The following is an 18,504-nucleotide window of genomic DNA, read 5'->3' as shown; positions in this document are numbered from 1 at the left end:
TGAATTAAGAGTAATCACTGAATACATAATTTAAGTACGTTTAATTGCTCATACAAACCATTGTAATAAATGTGACTAATAAACATAACGAATCATGGTCGATCTTATATAAACCCAGTTATTTATGCTTGTGTATTTGAGTTTTTTATTCATTTACCTAGAATTCAACCAATCACTAAAAATTTATTTATCATTAGATTGATTCTTAGCGTTATTTTACTTCATTGACGTTGTGTCTTCACGACTGAAGCGCATGAAACCGATACCATAGGTTTCATGCAAGCTGACGCTCATTAGCAAGGTAGATTTTTTTCAGTATTCAGAGTGTTAAGATTCTATACGATATTACTTATTTCAGCAGTACCAGATATTCTCACTGAGCTGATGTAGTGAAAAAAGTAAAAACAAGAAGTCAGTAAACTTAATTATTATTACATTTTTTTATAGAAAGCCTCTGTATTAAACTGTTTTCAAACTATGCTAAATTGTGAACAATAAAGTAAGTCGATTGAATACTGCTTTAGATCAGTTAATATTCTAAACTAACTTATGAAAGAAACTAAATAATTTCATACATAAAACAAATAATATCAACTGCTATATCCATAGTAATAATATTGTGTATTATACTTTCCAGTATCTAGTTAATTCTTTAGGATAATATCATTTACAATGATACATTTGACAACCATGAGATGAACGAAAACACTGGAAAAAAATATGTCTCTAGTAGAAAAGAAACATGAGTACAATTAAATCCCAACAAATCAAAAGAAAAAAAACAACATAGGAAAGTTTTAAATCAGTAAACAAGTAATGTTACTATTATTATTATTGTTACTATAGAAAGTTGATTTCTTGTTTTAACTTATTTACTGAAAGTTCATCAATCATATGGATTTATTTATTCTGACAAAAAAAGAAAATAAATTTCAAACAAGCACCATTTCAAGATAACAATAATGACAAGATTGTTATTCAGGTAAAATAATACAAATTATGAGAGCTTGGACATTTGTAAATTTTTAATAAAATAAATACTGACAAAATAAGAAGAATGAAAAAATAATGATGGCAAAATGTTATGTGAAGTAATTTATTAATTTAGGGAGTTTGTGGAATTGTATACAATCATTACAATTACTTAAAGTAAATAAACTGTGATTAACAGTAGGATATAGCATCTATCTTGTTTGAGATTCATTTACAATGAGACTTGAATCCGATACCTTTCTGTGTGGACGTACAACAAGCTTTACACTGAGCAGTTAGCTCCAGATAAATACTAACTTGTTCAAACGATGTGATGCTTATATTTCGTACACATAGTTCCTTTTATCATTTTGAAAAGAGCAAGAACAAAGATTCTAGCAGAACATCATGAATTCAATTTATTTTGTTGGTTCTCGTCAGCTGTCATATTTAAAATTATAATTACATAATGGGTTTAAATTAACTACATGAAAGAGTTTGATTGGAAGTTATATTCAAGACACATTAATATAGTATAGCAAGGGTGTAAATAAATTGAATAGACTGAATATTGTAAATATATACCTTATGTTATCAGAAGGGGTTTGTGGAGATTTTTAGAAATTTTCACAGATTGAAATCATGAGTCAGTTGAAGCTAGGCCACCATTGAAAACCTGGAAGCACTGGACGGCCGTTTCGTCCTAGTATGGGACTCCTAGCTTCAACTGACTCATGATTTCAATCTGTGAAAATATAACTTATGTGTTGAAAGAACATTGTGACAACAGTTCAAACGGCTAGAAACAAGTAAACATTGATGGGAATAAAATGAGTAGAGTTCAGTTGATAAAATAAGATAGTTGGAATAAAACTCAATGGTGTGATGAATGCAAGAAAGAGTTTAAAGAAAAGAAAAAATATTAAGATATAACGAGGGAATATTAATTACCAAGGCAAGGAAAGATTAATAACCATCTCCTTTTGAACACATAAATCAGGCTTTTGTAGCCTGATAGCAACTGCTTCAGCAAACTTCAGAAGACGAGTTTGGCTGCTTACTAATCACTTTGAAAGATTTCAAAGTATCGACCTGATGTTCTGTATCAAGGAGATGTTTGCTAATTGCACTGTTTCGAGTCTTTCCTTTGTTCTGAGGCTTTTTGTAACATGTTCAGAAAATCTAAGATATGCCCTCTTTTCTGTTCGGCCAATGCAGCTGCTTTGACAGGTACACGTAAACTTATAAATACAGCTAGTGGTAACATGAAAAGGGTGCCTGTCAACCATTGATTGATTTATTGAACACGTTGTTTTATAAGGAGTTATTAATTTGGCTGCCGGATAAGTTCTGGCTAGCGCAGTGTTCAGTCTCCTGCTGATTTATTTTGCGACATCATCACCTTTGAAGTTGAGATTTTATAGATACTGGCCGTAATGACTTCAGTCTTGCTTTCTTTAGGCTTTTCATACTTGTCAATAAATTTCTGTGGGTAACAATTGTCTCTTGGGCATTTTTCCCTGTTTATCCATTCGTCTTCCAGTTTTTCGGTGGTACATATCCTTTCTACCCTATAGTGTTTTAACCATTGCCTTCTTGTAACTGATTAGACAGAAACTATCGAAATTCAGGTAAACGCCATTCCAAGCACTTTTCGATAAACCGAACGTTGAACTGTCACGTCTCCCCTACATTTTATGGCAACATCAAGAAAGTTGAACATGTCGTTCTGTTCACGTTCCACAGTAAATTGTATGTTAGGATGAGCATTGTTGAAGAGTTTTAGCAGGCGGATTGCATGCTGTTTATTGTTACAGACAATAAACGTATCATCAATATATCTGGAGCATTCCTTGGTTTCGCTAGTCGCTTTCAAGATAAGCCATAAAAATATCTGCCATAATTGGACCCAGTGGACTCCCCATTGCTACACCATCAATTTGACGATATTTGCTGTTATTAAACTGGAATTGGACATCTGTTGTGCACATTAGTATTAGTTTTTTGAATTCTGTGGCTGATAAAGGTGGGAGATCATAATTCTTACAAACTATATCAATAGTTTCGAAAACTGGTGTCCTGGTGAAAAAGGATGTTACATCAAAATAAACCATAAACTTATCGGCAACATTCACACGATTTTGTCTATCAGCTGGAATGAATCTCTTAGCGTATATGTTGCTAATCTCCGACGGATCGGCTCTAGGTTTTCTGCTATCCAACGTACAACTTAGTGATACTGTGATTTGATCATTGCTAGGATAGGTCTAAGAGGAACGTTTGTGAATTTTTGGTAAACCATGCATATGAGGTAGATGTGAACCTTTTTAGAGGTTCTCTAAGCATGCCTGTGATTCATTCTTTTGTAGAATCAGTTATATCTTTTTTGGATTTATCTACCTTGAATCTCAGTTGATCATCTAAGATTGACTTCATCATAGTGATATAATCAGCTTTATTCATTAGGACGACACCTAAACCTTTATTCGGTAGTAAAATCATCACCTCACTATTTTGTTTGATGTTTCTTATAGCTGTCAGATGTTTTTTTGGATAGAATATTCATGTTTTCTTTTTTCCACAATTGTAAATTAGTCATTAAATAATTGTCTGAATATTCCAAAATGTTAAATAATGTATCAAGCAAATAAGAGAAAACTATCGACTTGTAAGCTGTTTATATGTTCAAATTATTTGATGGAATGATTTGCTTTTAATGAATTTTTCAAACTGACTGAGGTTAAAAAAGGAACTGAAACATACTTTTTCTGAGTCCATCTAATTTCTAGAATGCTTAAGCATTGCGATTGATCAATTATATTCTTAAAGTAGAAAAGAAATGTAAAACATTTTTTTGATAGTTCATTCTATTCAATATTATGTACGTTTATATCTATTATTTTGTTTGTTATGGCTATGATACAAAGAAAAGTCAAAATTCGTTTGATTTACTCATTATGAATTTTGTTCAACATTACTTCCGTCTTGATTCAATGTAATGATTATTCAGTGTAGTATTCGGTTTTGTTTCCTCGTATGATATTTTACTCTATAATATACGATATTCTTGTATTCAAATGACATGAACTATATTCAGTAGGTGATTTGTTATGACAGTATTTTTTTATATATGTGATCTCGTCTTAATTATTAATCAAATTATGTGTACAATCGATATACAAATGAACGTATTTTCGACTAGGGTCGTCGTCGTGATTTGGGGGTTGATAAATCTTCACTTATATCAGTCTTTGTGTTCTTACTTTGGCATCGTGGGAATTGCAGAGGTCCCTCGTTTCGAGTATATGTGATAAGCGTTTCCGACACAACAATCAGCGACGACCAGGTATAACAAAGTAGCATTCAAACAAGACATATCAGTTATTCTATTTGGTTCTAGTATTTAATTACTGTTTTTAACATAACGGAGAAAAGTAAATAATATTCCAAAATATTAAATGTTTATAATAGGATCATTCAAGTATTGAAATGGTTTATTGCCTGTGAATTCTTGTTATAGTAAAATATAAGAGACTCATTTTGTAAATAAATTACTAGTCACTCTTAGTAAAAATTGTTCATTTAGAGACAATTCATTTTGTGTAATTAAAGCAAACAAACAAACTGCATTATCACATGATACGATAACTATTTCTATTTAGTTGTTAAACATGAGTGTACCACTTTTAATAATTAAGTCATGTTCAACGAAACTTATCTTGTGATATAACCAGGTACACAGTTTTTTCCGCAAAACACCCCGTTTTAATAACACCATTGACATAGAGTTCGAGACTTATTTTTTTAAGAGAAAAGTTTGAAAAAAATCATGAGATTTTATTCAACATTTTTTTATCAAGCTGAAATAGCTCACTGAACAGTTCTCATATGACTTTGGTCTCATTCATAGCAAATTTTAACATTACTATAGAACTCTTGTAGAAGTAATTACTTTCAGTAAAAATTATTTTTTAATTTTAAATAAATCTATACAAACAAGAAGAGTAAAGATAGATAGTAGCTAACAGTGTAATCCAGGACGCGCGTTTCCTCATATTTGGGACTCGTTAGTTGAATGTACCTGCATCTCAAATAGGACTAAACGTGCCTCCTGGATTTCACTGATAGCCACTATCCATCTTTGCTTATAAATCTTGTAACTTAAGGCTATATAGAGGCAATCAGCACAGGATGCATATATGCCAACAAGAGTTTGACCAATTGCAGTCCTAAACAAGAATGGGAAGATACAAGTAAACAACACCAAATGAATTTAACACTTCACCCCATTGCACAACCAGGTGGCTATCAGGACTCAGTGGCCAAGTGGATAACGCTATGTCGTTTGGAGAGAACTGTAATGGGTTCGAGTTTCAGAGCATACATCAACTCTGAGATGTAGGTGCATCCATCTAACGAGTCCCAAATAGGACGAAACGCGCGTCCTGGATTTCACTGCTAGCCACTATCCTACTTTGCTTATAAAGCTTGTGACCCAAGGCAATATCGAGGCAATCCGCACAGGATGCGCATGTGCCAACAAGAGATTGATCAATTGCAATCCTAAAAAAACAATTGGAAGTTGCAAGCAAACAATACCAAGTGAATTTAAGAAGGGTAAATATTTTGCTTGGATAAAAAAAGTGATCAATTTAAAAGTTTTGAAAATGTAAAAAAACATTGCTTTACTTACTTACTTACGCCTGTTACTCCTAATGGAGCATAGGCCGCCGACCAGCATTCTCCAACCCACTCTGTCCTGGGCCCTCTTTTCTAGTTCTATCCAATTCTTGTTCATTTTTCTCACGTCTATCTCCATTTCCCGGCGTAATGTGTTCTTTGGTCTTCCTCTTTTCTTTTGGCCTTCAGGATTCCATGTGAGGCCTTGTCTTGTCACGCAGTTGGGTGCTTTCCTCAATGTGTGTCATATCCACTTCCGGCACTTCTTCCTGATTTCTTTCTCCGCTGGGATCTAGTTTGTTCTCTCCCTTAGTAGATTGTTGTTAATAGTGTCTGGCCAACGGATCCGAAGTATTTTGTGTACACAACTGTTATTAAACACTTGTGTCTTGTGAATGATTGCTTTTGTAATTCTCCAAGTTTACACTCTGTACAGTAGAGCTATCTTGACATTTGTATTGAAAATCCTGACCTTGGTGTTGGTTGAGAGTTGTTTTGAGTTTCAGACACTCTTCAGTTGTAGATATGCTTCTCTTGCTTTACCGATCCGCGCTTTCACATCGGCATCAGACCCACCATGTTCATCAATGATGCTGCCCAAATATGTAGAGGTTTTTACATTTTCCAAATCTTCTCCGTCAATTGTGATTGGATCGGTGAATGTTGTGTTGTATCGAAGATTCTTGTTTTTCCCTTTGTGTATGTTGAGAACTACTGCTGTTGAGGCTGCCGATACACTGATCATCCTTTCCTGCATTTGGTGTTGTGTGTGTGACAGAAAAGCCAGATCATCTGTGAAGTCTAGATCGTCCAGCTGCATCCTAGCTGTCCACTGTATCCCATGCTTCCCCTCAGATGTTGACGTCTTCATGATCCAGTCGATCAACAGGAGAAAGAGAAAGGGTGAGAGTAAGCAACCTCGCCTGACACCGATCTTTACCTCGAACGAGTCTGTCAACTGTCCGCCATGCACAATTTTGCAGTTTAATCCATCATAGGAATTCCGTATGATATTGAGGCACGTTGTAGTGTCGAAGAAGCTCCCACAGTGTTGTTCTGTCCACGCTATCAAATGCTTTCTCATAGTCAATGAAGTTGATGTAGAGTGATGAATTCCATTCAATTGATTGTTCCACAATGATCCGTAGAGTTGCGATTTGGTCTGTACACGATCTTTCCTTACGGCATCCTGCCTGTTGGTCACGAAGTTGGGCGTCTACGCAGTCCTTCATCCTGTTTAATAATACCCTGTTGAAGACTTTTCCCGGTATTGAGAGAAGAATGATGCCCCTGAAGTTATCACAGTTGCTGAGATCGCCTTTCTTTGGTATTTTGATCAGAAGTCTTTCTTTCCAGTCTTTTGGTACTAGTTCCTCATCCCAAGTCTTATTGAAGATGATGTGGAGTATCCCTGCAGTTGCCGCTACGTCTGCTTTCAGTGCCTCTGCTGGAATGTTGTCTGGTCCTGCTGCTTTGCCACTTTTGATTTGTGTGACGGTCATGCTGACTTCTTCAATTGTTGGTGGCCCAACATCGATTGGGAGGTTTGTGGGTGCTGCTTCGATGTTGGGTTTGTTCAGTGGAACTGGTCGATTCAAGAGTTCTTTATAGTGTTCTACCCACCTGTTTTGTTGCTCCTCAATATTGGTGATTACCTTGCCTTACTTGCTTTTCACTGGTCGTTCTGGTTTGCGGCGATTTACAGCGAGTTTCTTTGTCGTGTCATACAGTCGTCTCATGTTCCCTTCTCTTGCAGCCTTTTCCGTCGTCGTTGCTAAATCTTCCACATATTTACGTTTGTCAGTTCTGATGGTCCTCTTCACTTGCTTGTTTACTTCTGTGTATTCAACTTGTGACTTGGCATTTTCTGCTCTTGTTCGACTGGTATTGATTGCTGCCTTCTTGTTCCTCCTTTCTTGAATTTTATTCAGAGTATCAACTGTGGTCCATTCCTTGTGGTGGTGCTTCTTGTGGCCCAGAACCTCATGGTATATTGAAGTGATTGCTTCTTTGATCTCCTTCCAGTTTCTCTCTATAGTAGTTCCTTCTCCATTGAGTAGATCATGGCGACCAGCAAGTGATGATCTGAGGCTATATCAGCTCCTCTCTTGGTTCTCACGTCCTCTATAGTCTTCCTGAACTTTTTGTTGATGCAGATATGGTCGATTTGGTTTTGTGTAGTGTGATTCGGTGAAGTTCATGTGGTTTTGTGGATGTGTTTATGTGGGAATATGGTGCCGCCTATGACCAGTTTATTGAAGGCACATAGGTTTGCAAATCTCTTACCATTTTCGTTCCTTTCTCCCAGTCCGTGTCGTCCCATGATGTCTTCATATCCAGTGTTGTCCGTCCCAACCTTGGCATTGAAGCCTCCCATCAGAATGGTCAGGTCCTTTGTTGGGCACTTCTCGATGACTGACTGCAGCCTATCGTAGAATTGATCTTTAGCGTCTTCATTGTAGTCGTTGGTAGGTGCATAGCATTGGATGACGTTCATTGAAATACACTCTTTCTTTGTTTTGAAGGAGGCTTTGATGATCCTTGGTCAATGAGATTCCCATCCTGTAAGTGCACTTTATGCTTGTTTGGACAGCATCAATGCAACTCCTTATGTATGTGGGGCATTTTCTTCTTCATGGCCGGAGTATAACAGAAGCCCCCCTGAAGTTAGTCGTTGTTGTCCAACTTGCGTCCATTGTGTTTCACTGATCCCAAGCACATCCAGGTTGTACCTCCTCATTTCTGCAGCAATTTGGAAGGCTTTCCCGGTGTCCCACATTGTACGAACATTCCATGTACCTAAATAAATGGTTGCTCTAGTTGTCAGAAGGGGCATCGGCCTCGTAGCTTCCGAAGGAACTCGGCTTTCATCAATAGGCATCATAGTTCTTCGAAATGAAGACCTTCTGACTCCCAGGGCAGAGTTTAAAAGGTTTGAATAATTTTTTTCTGGTTAGCGTTTTTTTGGTGAGTTAGTTTTCTACAGGATGGAGTCTCTAACCCCATGTCCAACCCTTCTCCGTTATCCGGGCTTGGGACTTTTATTGATGAAGATGAAATGTATGGGGTAGCACTAATGTAAAATTCTGACACTGGAAGTTACCACATTTTATACTGTACGCCAAATACATTATTTATTTAATTTCAAGCAATGTTTACTGTGCATTTGTTAATGTAATTAATAATCTGTACATGTTTTTGTATTTAATGGTTTTAATTCATGTTCTGTGTGCTAAAGGGTTTAGCTATTAGTTTTAGTGGTTTTCTAGAAGTCATCGTAATTTTTAATGTTGATATATGGTGATTATTGGTTGTCATTGTGATACATGTTACTTATATTGACAGACATAAGTAGTATGTAACACCAATCAGAAGTGGAATGCTTGTCAAAAAAGATTGAAATGAAGAGAAGAGAGAAGGAAAACAGAAAGGTATTGGAATAAAAACTGAGTTGGAGGAATCATAAAGGATTAGTGAATGATGTGCAAATGATGTATTTGATGTATGGTTTTCACATTTTACTAAATTATTGTAAACAATGAATTGGTTTTCCTTCACTTCGTAATCACTAATTTTGTGATTAAACTATCTACCTTCAAAGACAAAACCATTAAAAATTCCCTTCTAAGCTACTCGCTGTTATAATTTAGAGCATATACAAATGATTTTATAACTATCCTGTATGTACCATAATTTATATTTTATCAAACGTATTTAAACATTTTTTTATATATTTATCATTGTAAAACTGTTAGGATACAACTTACTTACTTACTTACGCCTGTTACTCCTCGTGAAGGAGCATAGGCCGCTCACCAGCATTCTCCATCCAACCCTGTCCTGGGCAATCCTTTCTAGCTCCGTCCAGTTGTAATTCATCGTTTTCATATCTGCTTCCATTATCCGACGCAATGTGTTCTTTGGCCTTCCTCTTTTTCGCTTCCCTTCAGGATTCCAACTTAGGGCTTGCCTCGTGATGCAGTTCGACGATTTGCGTAATGTATGTCCTATCCATTTCCATCGTCTTTTCCTAATTTCTTCTTCAGCTGGAAGTTGATTTGTTCTCTCCCAGAGAAGGCTATTGCTGATGGTATCCGGCCAATGGATGTTGAGTATCTTGCGTAGACAGCTATTTATAAATACTTGTACTTTCTTGATTGTGGTTATTGTAGTTCTCCAAGTTTCAGCTCCATACAGTAGAACTGCCTTGACGTTCGTATTGAAGATTCTCACTTTGATATTGGTTGAAAGTTGTTTTGAGTTACATACGTTCTTCAACTGTAGGAATGCGACCCTTGCTTTGCCAATCCTCACCTTTACGTCTTCATCGGATCCTCCTTGTTCATCGATGATGCTTCCCAGGTATGTGAAGGACTCTACATCTTCCAGAGTTTCGCCATCAAGTGTGATTGGATTGCTGTTCTCCGCTTTGAATTTGAGGACCTTAGTTTTCCCTTTGTGTATGCTGAGGCCTACTGATGCAGAGACTGCTGCTACACTGGCTGTCTTCATCTGCATCTGTTCGTGTGTACGTGATAGGAGAGCTAGGTCATCTGCGAAGTCCAAATCGTCTAATTGATTCTGAGCTGGCCATTGTATTCCGTGTTTTCTCTCAGATATCGAGGTCTTCATAATCCAGTCGACCACCAGAAGAAAGAGGAAGGGAGAGAGTAAACAGCCTTGTCTGACTCCGGTCCTTACTTGGAATGCATCTGTCAGCTGTCCTCCATGCACTACTTTGCACTGTATTCCGTCGTATGAGTTCCGGATAATATTGACAATCTTCTCAGGAACTCCGTAGTGTCGAAGAAGTTTCCATAATGTCCTCCTATCTACACTGTCGAATGCCTTTTCATAATCAATGAAGTTGATGTATAGTGATGAGTTCCACTCAACTGATTGTTCGACGATGATCCGTAGTGTTGCAATTTGGTCTGTGCACGACCGATCCTTACGGAATCCAGCTTGTTGATCTCGAAGTTGGGCGTCTACTGCATCCTTCATCCAGTTCGGCGACAATCTGTTGAAGACTTTTCCTGGTATTGACAGTAGTGTAATGCCTCTGTAGTTTTCACATTTGCTCAGATCTCCTTTCTTTGGAATCTTGACGAGGTGTCCTTCTTTCCAGTCCATCGGCACTTGTTCCTCCTCCCAAATCTTTTTGAATAGAAGATAAAGCATGCTTGTGGTTGCTTCGATGTCTGATTTCAGTGCTTCAGCTGGTATGTTGTCGGGTCCTGCTGCTTTCCCGTTCTTGATTTGTCTGATGGCCATTCTAATTTCTTCCGTAGTTGGTGGATTGACATCTATAGGAAGATCTATGTGTGCTGCTTCGATGTCCGGTGGATTCATTGGAGCCGGCCTATTCAGGAGTTCCTCGAAGTACTCTACCCATCTGTTACGCTGTTGTTGAATTTCGGTGATTGGCTTGCCTTCTTTGTCTTTGACCGGCCTCTCTGGTTTACTGTATTTCCCTGATAGTCTCTTCGTTGTATCGTAAAGCTGTTTCATATTTCCTTCTCTAGCAGCTTTTTCTGCCGTCGTTGCTAGTTCTTCCACGTATTTCTTCTTGTCGGCTCTAATGCTCCTCTTCACTTGTTTGTTTGCTTCTATGTATTCAGCTTGTGCTTGGACTTTCTCTGCTCGTGTTCGGCTGTTGTTAATTGCTGCCTTCTTGTTCTTCCTTTCTTTGATCTTGTCCAGTGTTTCTGTAGAGATCCATTCCTTATGATGGTATTTCTTTAGACCGAGAACCTCTTGACACGTTGAATTTAATGCTTCCTTGATGCCTTTCCAGTTGTCCTCCATAATAGTTTCTTCTTCCTTCAGTAGATCCTGTAAGGCTTGGAACCTGTTGTTGAGAGCTATCTTGAATTCGTTGATTTTGTTAGTGTCTCGAAGGAAGGCTGTATTGAACCTTTGTATTGCTGTTTGTCCACTTGTCCAGTTCTTTTTTAGCTTCAGTTTCAAGTTGGCTACAACTAGGTGGTGATCTGAAGCTACGTCAGCACCTCTCCTGGTTCTCACATCTTCCATTGTCCTTCGGAATTTTTTGTTGATGCAAATATGATCTATTTGGTTCTCTGTAGTGTGGTCCGGTGAGATCCATGTAGCTTTGTGTATACGCTTGTGTGGAAATATTGTGCCTCCTATGACCAATTTGTTGAATGCACATAGATTTGCAAATCTTTCTCCATTTTCGTTTCTTTCTCCCAGTCCATGTCGTCCCATAATATCTTCATATCCAGTGTTGTCTATTCCGACTTGGGCATTTAGATCTCCCATCAGAATAGTTAGGTCCTTTCTTGGGCATTTCTCAATGATTGACTGCAGCCGCTCGTAGAACTGATCTTTAATTTCGTCGTTGCTATCATTGGTGGGTGCATAACATTGGATAATATTCATTTTGGTCCCCTCCTTCTTTGTTTTGAATGATGCTTTGATGATTCTGGATTCGTGAGATTCCCATCCTACAAGTGCATTTCGTGCTACTTTGGACAGCATAAGAGCGACTCCCTGAGTGTGTGGAGCATTGTCCTCTTCGTGACCGGAGTATAGCAGCATCTCTCCCGTATTTAGCCTTTTCTGTCCAGCTTGGGTGCAGTGGGTTTCGCTGATTCCCAGTACTGCTAAGTTGTATCTCCTCATTTCCATTGATATTTGACTGGTCTTCCCGGTTTCCCACATTGTTCGGACGTTCCATGTACCTATAAAAATTTTCGCTCTGGTTGTTAGAAGGGGCATCGGCCTCGTGGCTTCCGAAGGAACTCGGCTTTCACCATGAAGCGTCATAATTCTTCTAAATGAAGACCTTCTAACTCTCAGGGCAGAGTTAAAATGGTTTGGATTATTTTTTCTGGTAAGCGTTTTTTTAGCGAGTTAGTTTTCTATGGGATGGAGACGCTAACCCCATGCCCAACCCTCCTCCTTTACCCGGGCTTGGGACCGGCAGTAACCCTATAAGAGCTACAGGCGGAGTTTAGGATACAACTACGAGCTTTTATTGTAAAGCAGACACATTTTACAACAATAAAGTGACTGAAACGACGATTCAGTTCTCCAATTCTTTTAATTCGCTTATGAAAAATTAATAATTATCAGATTGAACAAAACAACTGTAAGACATCGATTAAAGTATCGATGTTATGTCTAGAATATTCGTAAAATATGTATTGAAAGTAGTCGGAAACTGTATGGGAAATACTATTCTCAGTCAATATTTACTACGCTTTCAATTCGTAGTTGAGCGACATTAAGCATAGAACTCGGGATTATGTTATAACGATGTTGAACAAACTTTTTTATGGGCCAGATATTTTAGTGGTACAACCACTTATAATATAGACAATTTCCAAAAATTCCAACGTGAAATTTAAACATTACCGCAAAGCACTAAGTAGTACTAAATATCTTTCCTGCTCCAACTTAGTTCTTTGTGGTGGATCTAATAGCAAGAATACCGCTACTAAACATCTGAGTCAGAATTTAGTAATTCATGCCTCTTATCTCAGTTTATGTGTATTATAATACACTCACTGTCCACTGTCGTCTGTAGTCACTCGTTTCATACCTTAATTTTTTATTTCGATCATATACATAATTTAGATATTTCTTGGATACAGCTTTCATTTATTTAACACGTATCGTGCATGTGGATATCATGTAGTAGTAATTCATATTTCAAAAATTGATTGAAATATCCAAGAATATATTTATGTTTACCGTTGATTGATCACTGGGTAGTGATCAATTTGATGTATGTCAGGTCCTTCTTAGTGCAGATCGAATCCTATTGACCAAGTTGCAACGTAGCCACCAGTCTAGGTGACTCGATATTGCGTGCACTATGTTGAGAAAGTGCATTAGTGGACAACAATCAATAAATCGCTAACTAATACCAAGTACTATTCAGTTTGTTGCATGCAATTCTGACTAATAATCAATGTGAACCATATAAAGAGTAGTGTATTCAGATATTCATCTTCATCTAACGTTTTCGTGGTCTTACTTCCGCTATCCGATTTACAGTTTTCCTATTGAATTACCAAGATATATCTGTAGTTACAGCATCAGAAGAATATTGCAGAATGAGTTTACTTCTTCTTTTGAATATGCTATTTATTTCATTGATGGGATCCAATAGGAACTAAGGATTGGAAAAAGTATCATTAGTTTCTACCCAATGATGGACTAGCATCTTTTCATCAGTTTTGACGAATTATAAAAGATATAAAGTGGAATAGGAAGCTGTTCATTAGGCTTCTCTAGTTTTTTTTATTCTTGAAACCATAGTGCTCAGTTGACTACTAGATTTAGAATACTTGGATTCAGATAGATTTGAATGGATAATACATTTAAAGGGTGAAAGCATTAGAATAATTTTAGTAACTGAACAACTTTTGATTGTGAATCCATTGAATACTTCTAATACTAGCTTACTTTGTAAATAAAGTTAAGATTGTAATTCTTGAGAATATATTTTAAGAGAGTTCATGTGTTATTAGTAAGTAATATTTATTATTAAGTGATTGTCATTTATGAAAGTCCTGGATGAATGATATATTCCCATTGTTAATTTAACAGTTCAAACATCAGAAAGCTGAACACTATGGGAAAACTTTTAAGAGTTCGATAGCATAAAAACAATCTACATTGTTTTAAATTGATGATATTGACTAACTCAGAACAAAACTTCATTTAAAAAAACTATTTGTAAGAGTATTTTTTTTTGAAAATTTACTAGTTTGGGCATAACAGTAATTCTTTTTGTGCAATTCATATGAAATAGCAAATGTCAATCATATATGTAAGTCGTCATTTGTCTAGACTTGATATTCACAAATAAGCTAGATTATATTCAAGAAGATTTATTAATGTCCATGACTTTAGCTATTATTCACTTTTAGAATCATAGAATGTGTAAGTACATCTCATATCTTGAAAATAAACAAATTTAATAGAATTCTAGTTTGTCACTGAAAAAACAAACGAACATAAACCTCTTACTATATAGTCATACTATGAACCTATTTTTTCTCATATCATTTTTCCTAGTGAACATTAAACTATAAGTCAAGACAAATGAATGTTGAAAATAAGTTCTTTTTCTCTGTTAAATTGAAACTAACAAATTCCTTTTTTTTATTCTTTCTATGAAATGAAAATAGGTTTTCTACCAGTTAATAATTAATAAAATATATGAATTGAGAATGACCAGACATTGTAATATGTTAATTCATTCATTGTTTGTATGTTGTCAGTAAAATCAGTATAAATATACACTAAACATCATTCATTTTCTCATCAATTTTTTTAAGGCTTCATCTTTTTTTCTCTTTTTTTCCTCGTTTCTTTTCATTGAATTTAAAGCTAATACGTTTTTCTCTGTCATTTTCTATGTAGAAATTCATTTTCAATGTAAATTTACACTCCTTGCATTGGTACACTTTTAACCGTTGTATATATATATTTGTTATATATATATATATATTTGTGAATTGTTGTGTGTACGTCAATCTAGACCATTGGTTACCTAATAGATTTTTTTAATATATGTTCAAAATTTTGATTAATAACAAACGGAACTACTTGGCAAAATGTTGATGATCTAAATAATGACGACGTTATTATTGTTGGTGTTGATAATTATGTTGTGGATGAGTAGAATGAAAGAATATATAATTCTATGAAATTTTTATTAATGCTTTTTTTCTCCTATTAGTGCTTAGAATTAATAAGTATAATAGTAAAGAATGTTACTATGTCAATAATGATGATCGAAGAACAGTGAAAGTTTAGCTGAAATTTTATAAGGACATTCAAAATGAATATACATAAACGTATGCTTACAACTGTAAATGGATTTTTAACAATAAACAGATGAGAAATTATTTGAGAATAAAATCATTTGGAGATATTAGAAAACTTGTTTCTTTTTGAATAATGAAAACTGTTTCTTCCCCTATGACTGTAATACTTAAGTTATAAGAGTACTACTTATTATGATTATAAGAATATAAAAATGAAGACACAATTTTATTAAAATTCTGATTTATAGGGAAAAAAAAAGCTACCACTTATGACTTACCAATAGCTACAGTTAAACATAAGTATGATGAAAGAAATATCAAACACTTGATTCTCATTATTAACAAGTTGTATAGTTGTTCATTCATTCATTGCTAAGAATATCAACTGTCTGGAAAAACACGTAAACGCCTTAAACTTTGGGAAGATCAACTAACTTGATAATTAACGTTGATATTTAAACAGTAACTGTTGGTTAACAATAATTAGGAAGTTTATTGACAGAAGTTCAAATTTTCACCAGTTTCTAAAACTAAATTATGTGACTCAAAAATGTAGATGTGTACATTAATAGATGTGTTAAACACTTTCGTTACTTAATATTTTAATAACCATGTTTTCTAAATTTTTCAACCTACCTACTCTTTGAAGATAATTTAACTAGAAAATCAAAGATAAACTAAGATTCACTCGTTACTTGTTCTGTCCTAGCATGGGACATTCCAGAAGTAAGCATCTATAACCTCACAAGCATGAAATTCAATACTTTAGGGTTTCAGAGTGATCGCTTTGTTTTAAGAAATTTCAGACTAGTGGTTGTCAATTTAGTATTCAAAAGTAAATTGATCACTACAGAACCTGTATGTTTTTGAAAATATGTTTTAAATTCCTTTCTAGATTTTTCCTTCAATGATTAAATACTATAGATGGAACTACTATGAACTCAAGTCTTTCTCTGAAGGAAAATTGAAACGACACACTATGTTAACGAATTTATGTAAAAATATATTAATACGACCATAAATATATGTATGTTTTCATTATAATAGAATCAACATTTTGAGTTTGAAGCCTCCTTTTTTATTTAACTACATATTTTGTTTTTTTTCTCGGAGTGGTTTATTATTTCCACTCTTGAACTATTCTAGATAATGGCAAAATCCAATCCAATATATATAGTAAACAACGTAGAGTAGAATTGAGAAGAGATTATTTACAGATTATGTATTAGTATTATCTCTAAATAAACAAACTATTTAAAATATCCATTGTTGATGTTATTATTGTTGACAAGATGAGTAATTTTATTTAGATAAATACTCATTTACAAAGTAGATAGAAAGTGAAATTAGACATAAAAATTAACTAGATACTTTACCGATACAAATATTTTTTATAGATTAAAATCAATTTCACTATTCATTAGGGGTAGATTTTAATTATAAACTAATTTCAGAAGGGGTTTTTGTGGATATTTTAGTAGTATTTTTGTGGTTGAGATCATGAGTCGATTGAAGCTAGACAACGATACAAAATCTGAAAGCACTGGATGGCCGTTTCGTTCTATTGTGGGACTTCCCAGCATTGCATATCCACGATCCCGCCTTGCGATTTTGAAACCCAGGACCTATCAGTTTCGCACGCGAACGCCTAGACTCTAGACCACTGAGGCGGCCGGCATCGAACGGTGGCAGTGTCTAACTTTAAACAACCCGCGAAATTGCGCCACCGTCTACGCGACAGATAGATCCTGGGTTCGTACCTTGTGGAGCGGGATCATGAAGGCGCTCCACTGAGGAGTCCTACAATAGGACGAAACGGCCATCCAGTGCTTCCAGGTTTTCCATGGTGGTCTAGCTTCAAATGAGTCATGATCTTAAATATTGAGAATTAATTGTTAAAGTGAGCTCTTATCAAAGAATTCTTCTGAAGTTACTTATTGAAAGACCTGATTGATTACGAGAAAATGAATACTCTCCTAAAGATCGTAAATGAAACAATTGAAAACAAGACATTTCTGGGTGGTTAAAAGTAAATAATATTAACTATGTATTATTAGAATTCAAAATCATCTATCTATCCATGATATTCAAATCATTAGATTTCAAAAGCTTTTAGGAAAACAATTACTTATAAAACAACAGTTACTAGAAAATATTTATATCCTTGAAAAATCTACTGTGGTATCACTTCGAGTTTATGTGACTGTAATATTCACAACCCACTGACAACATTAGATAAATTTTAAATATATGTGTCAAAACAAATAATAGTACAAAATTAAAACTTATATGGAAACAACAGGTTTATTACAATGTATGTTGTTAGAAAATAAGGGCGTGTTCATAATGTGGAATCCTGCATTTCCGCCATTTCTAACTTGGTCGTTCTGTATTTTGAGTGCAGTTAGATCTATGGTCTATAGGTGAGATATTTGTGAATGAGATTGAATGGGATGCATTTTTTAACGCAAACTCGTGACGCTCCCAGATTTTCAGTGACTATTTTACTTAGATCGGTTCATGAACTTTACACAATTTCAACAATCTTCACAACCCTTATAAAGATTCTATAGAAATTCATCAAAATCTTAAAGGTAATAATTAAATATACAAAGTAGCAAGTTTTCATCATGATCGTAATAACAATTTGACCAAATATAATAGGTAGATATTCATATATCAAACACAAAAGAATGTTAAAATCAGTATAGCTTTTTTCATACATTAAGTTTTCTGATTTGTTGTATTTGTATTACCTTCAGTGTCAATACTGGAGTGATAAAAATAGCACAAAAGAATACTTGGTTATCACCAAATGATATGAAACACAACTAAACATTTCACATTATCCATTAAATCTTTCATTATATCAAGTGGTAAGAAGAAACAAAACTTTTGCTGATGTTACATGATTCGTTTATAGGGGACGACTAACTTTTGTAAATAATAACCACTGAAATCAAATAATAAAAGTGCTAAGAACTTTTTGGTCAATAAGTGTTTAATAACAAAATGATCTAACGGATTATATGTAGATTATCAA

Source organism: Schistosoma haematobium, chromosome 4 (genome assembly GCF_000699445.3).
Source record: "Schistosoma haematobium chromosome 4, whole genome shotgun sequence".
In the NCBI taxonomy this organism is placed as follows: domain Eukaryota; kingdom Metazoa; phylum Platyhelminthes; class Trematoda; order Strigeidida; family Schistosomatidae; genus Schistosoma; species Schistosoma haematobium.
This window is presented reverse-complemented; position numbering follows the sequence as displayed.